We start from the raw sequence: 15,341 nt of genomic DNA, 5'->3' as shown, positions 1-15,341 counted from the left end.
CTGAAGCCTTGTTGAACTTTCCAGGGTTGAAAACACACTAATTTCCATGCATGGGCGTCCTCCGCCATTCTCATAACCATCTTAAGTACTTAAATATACAATTTACATGAAGGAATTATATGCTGCTGGCTGCTTTTTCAAATAGAGAAAGGACCCCCTACAGACCTGTTTGCTTTCCTTGAGTGGCACAATAGTGAGCGAAGGACCCGTCTCTTCCTCAAATTGTGCCATCTGTGCTTTGGTGTATGGGCTCACATTTTCTTCCCCCCTCCCCACATTCTCCCTCTTCTTTGTGCCTCCCTGAAGAAAATTGCAAGCAGTGTTTTTCCAGCCCAAGCACAAAAGGAAAGTCAGGAGCAAGGAGCCAGGTGGGGACAAGTTATGCCTCATCACCTTCGACACCGTGGATCTCCTTGAGAAATGCTGAAGGCAGTGTTGCGACATGGGCTGCACGTTCTCAGAAGGGGGAAAGACCAACTATAAAGGTGCTTGGGAAAGTAATAAAGGCATAAAGCTTTCCCTTTGAATGTATTAGCATTGCAATAACCGCTCCCTTGCCTTGCCTCCAGGGACTATGGGCTACGTTGCAGGGCTGTACAAGGAGGCAGCAGATGCACACAGCTCGGGGTCCGAGTCAGTCATGCACTCGGCTGCATTCCCAAAGCATCATCACTGTAGCATGAACGATCGACAAAATTAGAAATGTAGCAGACATCTTGAGAGGCTGCACAATCCTCTTCGCTCCTTTAAGTGATAATTTGCATTGGTCAGGTTCCAAGATCTGATTTCCTGAGGAGCCGCGTTTAATGGCAGGTGCTACAGTCACTTTGTTTAAAATGTGCGTTGTGTATCCGGATACACATGAGCCTCGTCTCAAAGAAAGACCCGATGGTAGCCATCATGAGTCTACGTATTGGCTTGATCAGCCAGAGCAGAGCCGTGGAGTTCGGCTCTCGAGGGCAACACCAGCAAGAGCGGTAGGCAGAGCTGTTATCAAGGCTGGTTTGTCATCTCGATTCAGCATCTTAAATCAACTCAGATTAATCACCACTGCTGCCCCCTTGTAGCCTGAAAACTGGGCGCAATCTAAGAAAACAGCACTTTCATGAGATGGTTGGCACCTCCAGGACTTCCAGCCTTGGTAGAGATGCTGCAAAACAGAGGGATCAGCACCAAACTTTGGACTTCCTGCCCCTGAGGTGGGGGGGCTGGACGCGATGATCTTCTGAGGTCCGTTCCAGCCCTGATGCCTATGAAACCAAGGAAATGCTGCCATTTACAATTGCACTATGGAGCTCCAGCCAAGGCAGGGACAAGCGCACCATGCACAAAGGTATAGCGAGAAACAGCCTGTGCCCCAGGGAACGTCAAATCTAGGAAAACAGTGGGAAGGAAAACAGGAGTCACAAAGATTGGAAGCAAAATTGTCCAAGGTCCCAGCAGGAAACTGAAACCAGGCTGCCTCTGCGGGGAGCCCAATCTGCTCAACTACGCTGCCTCAAAGTAAGCCTGTGCCGGAAGTGGGCTGCCAGCCCCTGCACGTGCAGCCAAGCCTTCAAATGTGTTAATTCACAAGCAGAAATCTGGCTAGGCCGCGAGTGAAAGCCAGCGTACTGCCCATGAGAGCAAACCCCGCTGCATGGCCCCAAGCCAGCTTGGTTGCAAAAATGAGTTCCTTTGGAGAAATGGTAGCCCCATGTCTCAGCCTCCACCCTCCAGCTCTTCTTCTGCACAATGATGCCATGCCACTGAGACATCTCCCAGGGTCCAGAGGAGCTGGAGGCATCTTGACAGCAATAAAGTTAGCCATTTGGGTATCTGTAAGGATAAACGTAGGGAGGGAGATACTCCTAGGAGAGCCTGAAGACATTCACCTGGGGCTAGGAAAGTTTACAATCAAACGGGTTTCTTCCCCCACCCTTGGAGCTCAAAGACCTCAACAGTGGAGGGGTGCGAGGGCAAGTCTATTCAATGCCACTCTGCATTCGTGCTGGGAGGAGTCGTGTTGCTACCGAAAAAAACATCAAGGGAGCACTTGGGGGGGGGAAGTTGAAAAATGCTTGGCGAGGCCAGGTCCCCAGCCCCCTCCTCACGTGCAGCAGCTATGCATGCAGAGCTGCACGAAGGAGACGAGAGAGGTCTCGACCGCAGCCAGCCTGGGCTGAGAGAAGAAGTTGGGAAGGAGACGCCGCAACACTGCTCCTCTCTACCCTTCGGAGCTCTGCTTCAAAAAACACGTCACCACCATGGAGCGGGGCATTGTTCAGGCAGGATTTTATATGGCAGGTGACAAATTGAGGTCACAACCAAGCGCGAACTTCCCAGGAGAGAGAGGCAGGCAGAGCCGGCCACTGGAAGGAGCTGGCACCCGTAACGCACGCGCCCACATGCAGACACTCATTCTCACTGCCACACGCGGGCCAGACCTTCGCCAGCCTGGGAGGCCCGCTTTGTGCTCCTTTATCTGAATGCAACACAGGGGAGACAGCGATTGTGCCATTGCAGCCATGTGCCTCCGAGACAAAGAGCAGAGCATCTCTTAAATGAAGCCCGTGCCCCCCACTCCAGCTCAGAGAGGAGAAGGACTATTAATAAATTATTTATATTTGCACTACGATAGCACGTAGGGATATGCATCACAGATCACGACCCTGCTGGGGGAGAGGCTGGGAAGATACAGAGTGAGAGCACAGTCCCTGTCCCAAAGAGCTGGCAGTGAAAGGATTGCATAGCTAGGGTGGGGTTTTCAAAAACACAGCAATGACCCAGCCTGACTGCCCTCGGAGGCAAGCAGTGATTTATCCCAGGCCTCACTGTGGATGCAGAGTTAGACCAACCATGATCCTTTGGAAAAGCCCGCCCTCGAACTGTATGGGAGCTGCTCCAAGCCTGTTCCCCACCTCTCCCAGGATCAAACATGACCCCTCTCTGCCGGCCTTTTCCATTGCTGCTTGTACAGCAAAATCTGCCATTGGCCCCAGATAACATCGCATCACGGTGATGAGCAAGGATCCTGGTTTTCTCTGATTAAAAAAAAAAATTCCCCAATTTTTGAGGTTTTTTTTTTTTTTAAAGCAATGCAAAAATCTGGATTTTTGCATGATTAAAAATGCAACGCTACTATATATAGATATATATTAGTGGTGCATTGGTATTAGTTCTCAGCCTCTTGAAGGCTCAGATCAAGCGTTATATCTATATATTAGTGGCGTTTCATTTTAATCATGGGGAATTGTGGATTTGGGTTATTTTTTAATCCAAAAATTGGAGGGTTTGTTTGTTTTTTAAATAAGAGAAAGCCAGGATCCCTGGTGATGAGGATGCATGAGGGCAACTCTTTGCCCGTGAGCAAGACTCATCATAGCGGACTCTGCTGCTACGTGGCTGGCAGGAGCATGCAGCACCACAGCAGCCTTTTCAAACTCAGGTATTTTATTTATGCACCTAAATCCCCTTGGAGACACCTGGTTCACAGAGCTACCAAGACGCAGACCTGCCGAGGATCTGGAGGCAATCCATTCCCCTTGGCTCTAATGGGCACCTAAATACCTTTGCTAGGCTTAACTGCTCAGCTCTCCCATTTTTGCTCATCAGAAATACATGAGCTCCCATGGAAAACATAGTTCAGGTGTTTCCATGTGCCAACTGCTCTGCGGTATTTGGAGGGGACAAAAAGTGCCAATGCTGCACGGAGAAGTCTCCTGTCTGAAGGAGAAGACCGTGCTGGGTGCGACTGTTCAGCCACACGGTTTGTGCACCCCCTCTGCTCATGCTCAGGTCTTTAGTCCCATTTGGGAAGGAAGGGGTTCAGTCCTCCATTACTGAGAGTGCTTTGAGGACTTTGAGATTTAAAACTAACTTAAGACTTGTCCTAAGTGACAGCAGAGCCAGGGGCTGGTCCCCAGGTTCACAAAGATGCAAGTCGCTACTTAGCCTCATCTCTACCTGCCAGGACTGTGCAGAGCTGAGGTGCAGGAAAGATATCAGTCCTTAGCATTTAGGTTTGCAAGGCAGTCAGAAAGCTCAGCAATGTATGCACTGTAAACCCCCGCCCCCCTACAGCCAAAGACCCAGCTGAATGATCAAGTCCATGTGACCACCGTGTTTTGGAGAGGAGGATACCACAGTGCACAGGCTCAGCCTGCACCTGATCTTTACTTCTCCGGTGCTTCCAGGTTGGATGATTTCACTAAGCTTCTGCCGGGTGGGGAACAATCCCTTTCCCTTTACGATGTTATCGCCGTGGTGCTACTGCAGATGGACGAGGGTGGTGGACGGCAGGGAGATGGGCAGGGCAGCCCACGTGCAGCATGGCAGGCCGTGCCAGGAACAGAATTCATTACAAATGCTCCTGCAAAATCCGCTTTCCGCCCCACGCCTGCCGGGTCCTGGATGCTCAGCCAAGTGCTGATGCGATGGAGCCAACAGAAATCATGCGGCACGAGAAACTTCTAATCTTAGCCTGAAGTGCTGTGTCTAACTGCTTGCTGCCAGGGCTAGGGAATAACTGGGCTGGGTATTTCAACAGGGCAGGGGATGCTCTTTGCAGAATAAATCCCTTGGAGAAAAGTCTCCATGAAGCAGCCTGGCAGCATCCATCCTACACAGGCCAAGGGATACAAGATGCATCGTTCCCCTAGGATCAGTGTGCCAAACCCCCCGCCCCATCAAGGTAGTATGGCAGAAATTCAGTCGCCAATGGATTTTATCTGCAAGCACAGCTACAAAATGGGCCAATATCACCTCTGCATCCATAAAGGAGTAGAGTATGAAGCTCGCCCAAAGCTACACAGAAAGGAAGGAAGCAAACCTAGATTTACTGCAGTCCAGTCCAGTGTCCTACCATTCTCCTTAACCTGGAAGTCCCCCACCCATCCAACCAGCTGGACCCCATCTGTAGCATGGTGATGGGTCCAAAGAAAGGAAATACTCATTGCCAGACGCAAAGCTTACCTGCACGGGCTTGGAGACCCCTTAATAGCTGGGCTAGGCTTAGCTCCTTGCTGGCTAAGTCTTCGGAGAGGCCGAGTTGGTTTTGCCAAATCCTGCCCGCTGTACAATTAAGCAAACAGCTAAACTGCAAGGGTCAGCAGACAGCAACGGGGGCTGCATGGCAGGAGCTGGATATGCCCTTACCCACATTCCCCTTCTTTAGAGGCAGACAATGACAATGACCATTAAAAACTCTTTGGACCCCCATACAGCAGGAGGTGCATCCATTAAACATCTCACTCCAGACATCAGCACTCATCTGGAGGGTAGAGGAGGCTCAGGAGCTTTTTCAGTTCGTGGCACAGAGTGTTTCAAGCCACTGGCTTGATATAAAGCAAGTCGGCAAGCCCAGTGTGTCCTGCCTGCTTCTATTATCTGTGTGCACACTGCTTTCGGTCAATCAAGGTATTCTGTGTACATACATGCCTACCTCCGAGGCAGGTTTTCATCTCCAAGCATTTGAGGAAGAAGCATCCCACTGGCACACTGCATGGGGCTGTCTGTCTGGGGAGCTGGGGAAAACTATTCTTGACCTCATCAACACACGGCAGCAGCCTTGGTGCTGTGCTGTACTATCGTGTGCTGGGAAGCGGCTGGATTTCTAAGGCATAGCGGGACTGCCTCTAAAGTGCCTCCTTTCCTGCCCCAACACACACAGACAAACAATCCTGTAAGATGGAAAAGGAGGAAGCAGGAACTGCAAATGAGACCTGTAACATCTTTGAGAGTGGGGAGAAAAAAAACAAACACACCAGAGACAGTGGAGATTGGTGGTGCAGGGGTTGGGGACAGGAGCACAGCTGTGCTGTTCTTCTTACAGATGTGCAGGATGCCTGCATTTAATATTCGAGTGGTACCTCACATCAGCAGCTTAGCTAAGGGTGGCCAAGCAGGGCACTAGCTCTGCCCACTGACTGGGGAAGCAGAGGCACAGACATAGCAGCCACTGCCCCGCACATTGTCACCGGGCAGGGTGCAACAACCTGCCCAGCTACACCTCTGCCTCACTTGGCACTACACCAACCGGGGCTGGTACCAGCCAACTCGCATAGCTGCCTGAAGCGTGCGGCACTTTGCAAGATAGCTTTCATCTATCTCACCGTCTTGCCCTACATCTGGTGCTAGGCCCCCAGTTTGAAAGGACCCCTGCACCGACCAGCCGGTGCTGAAATGCAGCACGAGAGAGACATGTGCCCCCACACAGAACCACATATATTTATGGCTTCAAAGTGAAGCGAGAGCCAAAGGTAAGCATAAAAAGCGTGCCAAAATTCAGCCACATCCTTGAGCAGATCGCCGAACGTGTCCTACACGCATGCTCAAGAGGGATCACGGCAAGTGCCCTGTGATTACACGCAGGGCAGATTCCCAAATGCTCAGTCCAGCCCTGCCTATATCATCACTTGATACCAATGACCCAGCATGAGAGCGACAGCAGAGAGGAGTGATGGTCAAGTGTGGCAGCATGGCAGAGCCACGTCCCAAACTCTTTTTTTTTTTTTTTTAAAAAGATGGGTCTGAGACACGCTGGCGAATGCCCCCTTTTAAGAAGGATGCACTGAAGGTCAGGAGTGAAACGCGCTCGTTGCCAGAGCCGTGGGGAAAGGGCAGCCTTCAGACCGCACTGCTCACGTACTGCCTGATGCCAGCTTGTGCTACCAGCCCTTTAACGAGCTCCCGTCACACTGCGAAGCCCAGCATTATTAAAAAGCCACTCTAAACTATTTGAACAAGAGGACAGAAGAAAACTTAACGGGCACGCTCTCCCCACACCATCTTCTGAAAGCAAGTGTCTGGAGCCAGATTTATTGCCCTTTCCCAGCAGTTAAAAAACAGGTGGCTGACCCACCACCATCCCCCTGCAATCACTTTATGGGAGACTTTCTGCATTTGTACAATTCATTTCACTCTCACCAGCCCCATAAAAACTTTTCTCCTTTTCTTAAGGTCTGTGCAACTCTTTGCAAAGGTTCCAACGAAATATTAACACTCCCTCCCTCTCCCAATAAATCTCTAACCTTGTTACCCATTTTGCTGTATAATATAGGAAAGCTATAGGACTACAGAACAGAAGGAACAGGATCAAGGCCCAGTCGAGTTTCATGCTGTTGTAGGAAGGCTTGTTATGAGCGTTTCTACTGCATTAACATGTAGAGGCCCCATCCTGCTGGAGGCTGCACAAGCATGTAAAAAGAGAGTTCCCCAGTTTGGAGAGTTTACAGTCTTCAACTTACATACTCAAGGCAAAGCAAACCATCAAATCAGCCCCACGCGACAGATGGGGAAGGGAGACCCAGACACATTCGGTAACTTTTTCGCATAGCACAGGAAGCAAAGGTTGAGCCCAGATGTTCTGAATCCAAAAAAAAAAAAAAAATCACTGTTTGTACCCCAAGGTCATCTTTCCAGCCAAAGATGCATGCATGTATGCGCCCCACCTCCCCACACGCACTCCTATGCCCACGCACATGCAAACTCCCAGCACCCATCCAAGAGAATCCCATGGACACCAGGGATCCTCGCCCCAGACTCACAACTAATAAAAAATGTGATTGTACTGAACAATGCGAGGGAACAAGTGGGGAAAAACACAGGTGCCAGGTGCCCCATTACCCCTGCAGAGCCTTCCAAGACAGGAAGCATCCCTCTCTACATATACCAAGGAAGTGGCCTGCTAAGCAGGCACTGAAAAGGGGCACACAGTCCTTGACTATCGATATTGCAAGGGTACTCATGAGTCCCCCAGGGCCGGGTTATATTTGAAAGAGGGGGACGAGCCTTTCCCTTCTGCAGTCAAGCCCCAGGCTCCACTGGGAGTCTCTTCTCCCTCGAGATGCAAAGGAGTATCTTGCTTTGCAAGGGGCACAATTGCCACCGTTGCCTGCAGGAGCTCAGCACCTCCGCTCCAATTGACGAGGGAGCACGGCTGGTTCAGGACACAAGAAGCCAGCCCCGAGCAAGCCCCGCTTCTGCGCACGAGGGTCCGAGTGAAACCACAACCGAGGATCCAAACCCTTCCGGGAGTGTAGCTTGCCTACTTCTCTGCACTAGCAACACATGATGCCATTAGATAGTGACTAAGCACGGTGACTCAAACTGGCCAGCTGGCTAACTTCCTCAGCATGCCTGGATGAAGAACAACAGCCTAATCACGGCAGTGAGGATAGCACAATCTTGCGGCATTAATTGTTGGGTCCAAACTCAGGAAATACGGCTCAAGTCCTGGCTCTATTACAGACATAACTTCTCTATGCATTGGTTCTCCATCCATGCAAGAGCAGTTGTGATCCTGCTTTTGCCCAGCTTGGACTGAGACCTCTTTGGGGCAGGAAGGAGTCTGCTGCCGCGTGCCAGGATGCAGATAACGAGATACGAACTCATCCCTGCTTCTAAACCGAGGAGCCGGCCCAAGTCGCATGCAACATCTGGGGAAGCAAAGCCCGTCAGCATGCACAGCCTCCCGGTTAGATGAGAAAGCCCGTCACTGTTAGTTCATTTCCAAATCCCCGGTTGGCTCAGCCCCCCTGCCTCCAGCTGGCTGGTTTGCAGGAAGCTCTCCTCCAAATCAATCAGCCACAATTAGTTAAATTTTCTCTTGAACAGCTGAGCGCTCCCCTGAGCGAAGAGAGACACTTGGCATGGCAGCAAACTGAGGCATATGCTCGGATGACACCTCCTTTGTGCGCAGGCTGCGATCGCTGCTCGGCTGAATGGTGCAACATCCAAGCTCTGGAACAGCACTCGAGCCAGCCCGCTTTCTACCTTTGCTCTTGGGAGCTTGCCCAAAAAACATGACAAAAGCCACAGAGATGGGCGACTGGGTGGGGGACTTTCACAATTCAAACACCTCACTGGGTTCAGCATGTGGCCTTCCAAAACCAGTACGGGTACCTCAATGGTGCCGGGAGCGTGACCTCTACCCACCCCACGCAGCATAGGCTCAGAGCTGCACGACGGAAATTACCCCCAAGTCAATGGGGCGCGTGCGCTTTTAGAGCAAGATGTTCGACCACCTACTGCAGAAGAATTGGCAAGCTGGACAAGAACAGCATGCGGACTCGGGGGTTGCATCCCCAACTGTTACATTTAATAGCCATAAATTGGTCCCCTGCCGAGTCTGGATCTACTATAGGCCTCCACATACAGCAAGGAGTGCCACATGTTACTTATATATTATGTACCCCACCGTCACCTTACAAGTCGTGCGGGGCAACCACTCTGTTACACTACGTTGTTTCTCGTGTCTTTTTTCCTTCATCTCTTTCACCAAAGGGGACACAAAATCTGCAGCAACACATTCGATGGAGGTAGACCAACTGGAGTATTCCTGGTAGTGGCAGCAGACATTCGCTACGTGGGAAGATCTGCTCTAAAAGAGGATCATTCATAGATTTGCTCCAAATCAGATTTTTTTTCTCCCATTTTACTGCCTCACTCCCAGTTAAACTGACTGGAGAGAGATGCCCAAATACCGTTAAAAAAAATCTCCCCTTTTCTTATGAGATGGATGCACAAAGAGGAGCTCTTCCAACCTGCACAGGTACCATCAGACTCCCACCCTGCCAATGGGAGTTGGATCGGACTGGAGATCCAGACCGCTTGATGCTCTGCGCCACCACTTCGGCAAGTCACTGGATCCTCACCTCACCTCCGCAGGAAAGCGAGTAGAGTATCCCTCCATTTCACGGGCTCTCTGGGCCTAGCCATAATTCATCAGGTGCTAAAGAGCAGCATGTCGCACAATATTCACAGCCAGCTGGCAATGAGGATGGAAAGACTTAGCTTGCTTATAACAACGCAAAGTTAGCAAAGTCTCAGCTATGCAACGGCTTGCTGGGAGATCATTTGAGCAATGGCATTACCCCTCTTGCCGCTTAACAACAGGAGAGTGACAGTGATGAGGTCTTGAGTGTCCAACTAGGCAAAACTGCAAAAACCACCGCTAGAACAAAGATGGGACCTGTAGTCTGGATGGCACCGACCAACACATTGCACCGAGCTCCTGCCCTTATGGACCTGGCAAAGAGTCTCCTCCGTGGCTCCCACCGCTCCAAAAAACAGGCCACGTCGACTGAAACCCTGGTTTCACAAAAAGGCTAGCTGTAGCAGACAGCTGTTCAGAGAGGCTCTGTTTATAGGATGTACTCATTTACTGCATCATTCCCAGGCTCACATTTCCCCACCACCGCCCCTCTGCTTTGCTGGCTGGCAGTTTTTTCAATGCACTCCTTTAACCACAGCCTTGCCAAGCATGCGAAGAAGAGGAAGAATGCAGATCTGTTGCTCTAACAGCTATGCTTAAGTTGCAGCACAAGTGTGAAGCTTTTGCTAAAAATACCTCTGTGGATTTGGGGGGGGGGGTTGTTTTGTTTTTTTTAAAAACACCACTTGCTTTGATCAGCCGTGAGGCGATGGCTGCTGGCTTCCAGCTCTCCATGTATTCAGGAACCATCATTAACAGCTTACATCTGGCTGGCTGGCAGTTAAGTGGCTCATCCTCAGTGTGGAGGTATAAGGAGCAGTTTGTTTTATTTCCAAGACTGGGAGTCCTTGCTTCAGCCTTAACAAGAGGATTTGCTAAAAATGCCAGTTAATTCTGTTTCTACCTCCCGGGCAGGTGAAACTAATGAAAAGGGAGCAGGGTTTCACACTCTACACTTAGGGCAGCCTCCACTGAAGGCTGACTATGTATTTCTGGACCTGACTGCCCTGTTGGCAGGTAATGCAGCTCCAGTTGGAGTGGCATCAGCCACTGAAGGGATAATTGAGCCCAGGACCTCAAACACATGATGTTCTCAGCTCCCTTCCAGCTCACAGTGATATTCAGCTCTTGCTGTCTACCAGACATATTACAGAAGCTTGATAGGACTCTGGCAGTCACCAGAGAGATTAAAAACTACTCATTCCACCCAGTTATTAGCTTTAATAGGACAATCTCCTCCCATCTGAATAGGATCCTTCCTGTCCCGTATTGAGAGGTAGTTAGCCATGTCAGGCTGACGTCAGACAGGAGACGTTAGAAACTACCAGTGGTCTCCAATTACAGTTCCGTATATTGCTCTGAAAGAAAGCCCAATATTCCTGCCATCATCCCCAAAGGCCAGGGACATTCAACAACTATTTGACTAACAATAGCTCATTGCACACATACCTTGCTTAGGTAGATCAAGCTAGTTCCTACCCCTAAGGACATCTGGCAGGTCGCACTGAATTGGCACAGATACAAGCATATGGGCACAAACTAGATAAAGGCTAAGACTAGTGAATGGGTTAGACCACAAGTGCAAGGAAGGGGTTTCTGATTTGACCAGTGTCCATTTAAACAGAAAGCAGCTTTTATGGGTCAGGTGGCATCCAAGTTTCATAGGATCCCTGCAAAGCCCCAGGCCACTGATGGTGTAAGGCAGGCCCATGGTGTGGCACAACAAGGGAACAGACTGGTGTGGGATGCCAACCACACCTCAAGAGGGTTGCACATTTAGCAAGTGCCCCTGAACCAAGCACCTCTACAAGATACTGCTGCAAGGCACAGAGTCGAGAAGGCAGGGGGTGGCATTTCTGGCCAGCTAGGTGTAGCAAGCTCTTACTCAAGACCTTTGCTCTGTTAAAAGCCTGAGCCTCCAGCAAGGACAACAGCAAAGCAGACCCTCCCCCTCGCCCCCATTTTAGAAACCTTAATTGTCTGGCTGAATGGCAGAGAAGATGCCACGAGGCGAGGAAGTTTCACCCCCAGACGAGCACTTGGTTCTGTGCCAGATGATTTCATGCCTCGACAAATTGCAGCATCGTGCTGGGAACGAACTCAGTGGATCCAAAACACGAATGAAACCAAAAACACACAAAAACCTTTGCACTTACCCAGGCTTCAACGCAACTGGTGCGAGCATGTGCCGAGCTCTTTGCAGTCCCACGGCTCACGTCTTTAGTACCTCTCCAAAACTCAGGCCACATTCTGCGTATACACCTAAAAGAGGTTTAGAGGATCCTTTTAGTGGCTTCGGGTAGGATCGTTTCGGGGGGGGCACCTATTAAAATGACTCTGCATTTAGGAGTTTTGGTGTCACTGGACACCTCCGCTTGGTACATGACAGACAGCTCGCTGGCACAGGGCCCCTGGCACAATCACGAAGGTTTAGCACACCTCTGTTCAATCCCTATAAGCACCACTCTGCCCCATTTGCAACGTTCAGCAGGGTGCCCTGGAAGCCGGCCATGTGACCTGCCTGCCAGGTTGATTGGGAATGTATGGAGCTGGTGATTTAAGATGGATTTTCATATATCTCCGCTCCAGGCTTTAGGCTCCCAAGGAAGGCTCAGATTGATAAGCCAAGAGTTTTGAAAGTTAAGTAGCAGAGTTAGGCTTTTAGACTACAGACACGGAGCAGCCGGGAGGCTATCCTGGCCTACAGGACACCAGTACCAGTGCCAGGTCCTGTGGGCTCAGCACCTCTGAATCTCCCTGCTGCATAGGGGTGCAGCTTTGCAAATCCATTGAAAACCTCCTGGTTAAATCAACTATTTCCTCCTCTTTTGTAACCATGAGGGGAGACCTCCCCACTTGCTGCAAATCCTTTAAACATTCCCCATTCTAAAGCTGGAGAATGGGGATGAGAGGGAAGTAACTATTTTCTGTCTAAAAAAAGAGAAAAATAAATAAAAATCGAAACAACTCAAGTCAGCTTGTCCCAACACCTTCCTGTTGCAGTTATTCATGACCCGCCACGTTACTCGAGTGTTTTATTTCCCCCTCTAACATACAGATCTCCTCAGAGGAGGATTTAGAGTTTTCCTTAAAGATTAGACACAAAAGTGCTCTACAAAGATGTTATAAATAATAGGTCTTGTGAGAGTATCCCGAGTAGCCTTCGGACTCGTGGCTATTAGATGGATACAGTTTTACAGGAACACAAGTTTCTCTCTTAAATCTTGGCTTAGTCGTCCCAACCCTGCTGATACCCTACCAAGACAAGTGGCAATTAATGGCAACGCTCGCCAGCCCTTGAAGAGGTGTTGTAGTACAGTTATTTGCTTCGAGGCATGACCCTGAATTCATCATGCACTAATCTGATCCAGAATGACTGTCTGGCAGCAAGGGTGAAGGGAAGGTAGGTGCCATTCATACCGGACAGAAACATAGCCTTGCCCAAGCTCCATTTCATATCTTAATCCTGCACACGCCGTGAACAGCCACTTGCCCAGCACCACCAGTGGGTGCATGGAAAAGCCACAACAATACCTGGCGATGCACACTGAAGACTACCACAGTTTGCACACTCGGTTACAGAATACGGAGACATGCCTTCCAAGGGGAGAAACTGGTTGCAAGGAAAGCGTCCTCTGAAGGAACATCCCCTGTTGCTCAAAAGACATTTACATTAAAGAATCACCGTCCCTTTTGTCCATTCAGGAGCATCCTACTCCTCCTTGCCAATGGGCAGAAGGTGTAGAGAGGACCCCCGACGGCATCACCAGTCCAGGGAGAACTTCCATTGCACTGGGGCAAATTGGTCTTTAATTTGATCTCCTCGGTGGCACCCGTCAGGCCCGCAGTCGCCTCCTTCAAGGACACTGTCCGTGGTGCTGCCACCGAACGGCACCGTGTCGGCGTGCAGGTCTTTTGAAAAAGGTCAATGCTGGTACTTAGAAAGTGGAGCTAAAGGTGTTGTTATAGAGGATGCAGGAAGGAGCCTCTGGGTACCTGACTTGTCTGCTCCTAATGGTGATCACCTGGCCATCAGGTACCTTGTGGCCCTCTCCCTGCTGCTTTAATTACCTGCTGGCAAGCTTCTTTGGGTAGATGGGATATCTTTTATTAAAGCAACTGAGTTGTTGGAAAAAAGTTCGTTGCAAGCTTGCGGGCAGAAGCACCTTTCTTCAGGGAGGCTCTGCTGTTGAGATCTCCAAAGAATGAAAGTAGAAAAAAAGAAAAGTGACAGGATGTCAGTGAGAATGTAAATAGGTGGAAATTAGGAAAGCAAAAGGGTAGAGAAGGGAAGGGAGGGGGGAAACAAGACTCTACTGCTAGCATTCAGGCCTGATCAAAGCCCGTGCCCATTTTCTAATGACATTACTCCTGTAAGGAGAGAGTCAGAAGCTAAAGACAGAGCTGAAGAGTGGGATCCCACTAGGCTTCATCTGTGCTCCTCATCCCCCACCTTTTGCGGGGAAAGCCTGCAAAAAATTAGAGCCAAGGTGGAGAACTTGGAAAATGTTGAACTCAAGTGGGGAGGTAGAGCCCATTCAGCACAGGAGCATTTCTAGGGCTCTACCCTGCGGTGCTAGAACAGAGCAGAAGGCAAAGGATCAGAGCTGAGTCGAGTTTCATGCTGTTATAGGAAGGCTTATAATGATCGTTTCTATGCTGCTGGAGATCCACCTCCTTGAATCTTGCAGGTCTGAGACCACGTTTGGCATAAATGCTGTTTGAAGGCCAGGCCCAGAAGGAGTCAGCAATCACGGAAGGAGTCCTTCACGAGGGCTGGGTGACTCTAGGCAGCTTAGTATACCAAGCACACATGGCATTAGCTATTCCTTGACAAAGCCTCCAGTTCTAGGGCAGATAGACAATGTAGAGAGGCTGCCACGCTGGGCAGAGAACTTGAGTCATGTCAACGACAAGGAAAAGCCACGAGGGGATTATCCCACTGGCTCTGAAGGTGGAGGCAGAGTAGCCTAGTGTTGTGCTAATGCAGCCGAGAAGTCTAGCTAGCACCGCAGTGCTGTGCAGAAGCGGCTCCATCTCGCAGGGTAAGTATTTACCCTTGGTGTCTGGCCTCTTGCAAGAGAAACCCGTGTTGGGAGTCCCAGATGCTAATCCTCTTTTGGCCCAGCCATGAAGAGCCACCCTCTGCAAGTGCTGCATTACCCTACGATTAAAAAAACAAAAAACTCAGCTCCGTTCCAGTCACTAAGCCTTAACTTCAGTAAAGAGACAGCAAGGCAGCTACTGCAGAAAGCTAATTAAGCTGTACACAGTCAGAATCCAATAGTGGCAGACTCTGCATTTACTTTCTCAGCTGTGCATTGAAGATCAGGTCAAGAGGCCAAGCACATAAGCCAAAGAAAACCAGGTCTGAGTCAGTCAAATAAAACCAGGAGGCTGTCATTGGAGTCCTTTGTCTTAGAAGATCTTCCCACCCCCAAATCTGCCCATAGCATAAGTGGTGGGTGACTACTAGGCACCCACTTAGAAGAAGTGAAGAATAGCATCTGCTATTGCTGGGCTGCCCGCTGCAGCCAGCCTGACCTCTACCACTGCAGTTTGATCTTGATTTCTAGCTTTTGGGGGGTATTTTAGGAAGAACAATTCCAAGTCGTGGTGGATGGGTCGGTTTCGACCTGGAAGAGTG

The 15,341-nt window shown here is 50.0% G+C and overlaps 1 long non-coding RNA gene across 1 annotated transcript in view; it reads right to left on the bottom strand.

Annotated features, from left to right (window-relative positions):
- LOC109314350 overlaps positions 1-11,939 on the bottom strand; it is a 39,232-nt gene extending 27,293 nt beyond the window's left edge. The window contains exon 1 of the long non-coding RNA XR_002102273.1: positions 11,851-11,939. This is a non-coding gene — a long non-coding RNA (uncharacterized LOC109314350). The remainder of the gene's footprint in view (positions 1-11,850) is intronic.
- Between the last annotated feature and the right edge of the window lie 3,402 nt (positions 11,940-15,341).

Source organism: Crocodylus porosus, unplaced genomic scaffold (assembly GCF_001723895.1).
Source record: "Crocodylus porosus isolate Cpor-Errol unplaced genomic scaffold, CroPor_comp1, whole genome shotgun sequence".
NCBI classification, from domain to species: Eukaryota; Metazoa; Chordata; order Crocodylia; family Crocodylidae; genus Crocodylus; species Crocodylus porosus.
Note: the sequence above shows the minus strand (reverse complement) of the source record. Positions and strands in the feature narration are given on the sequence as shown.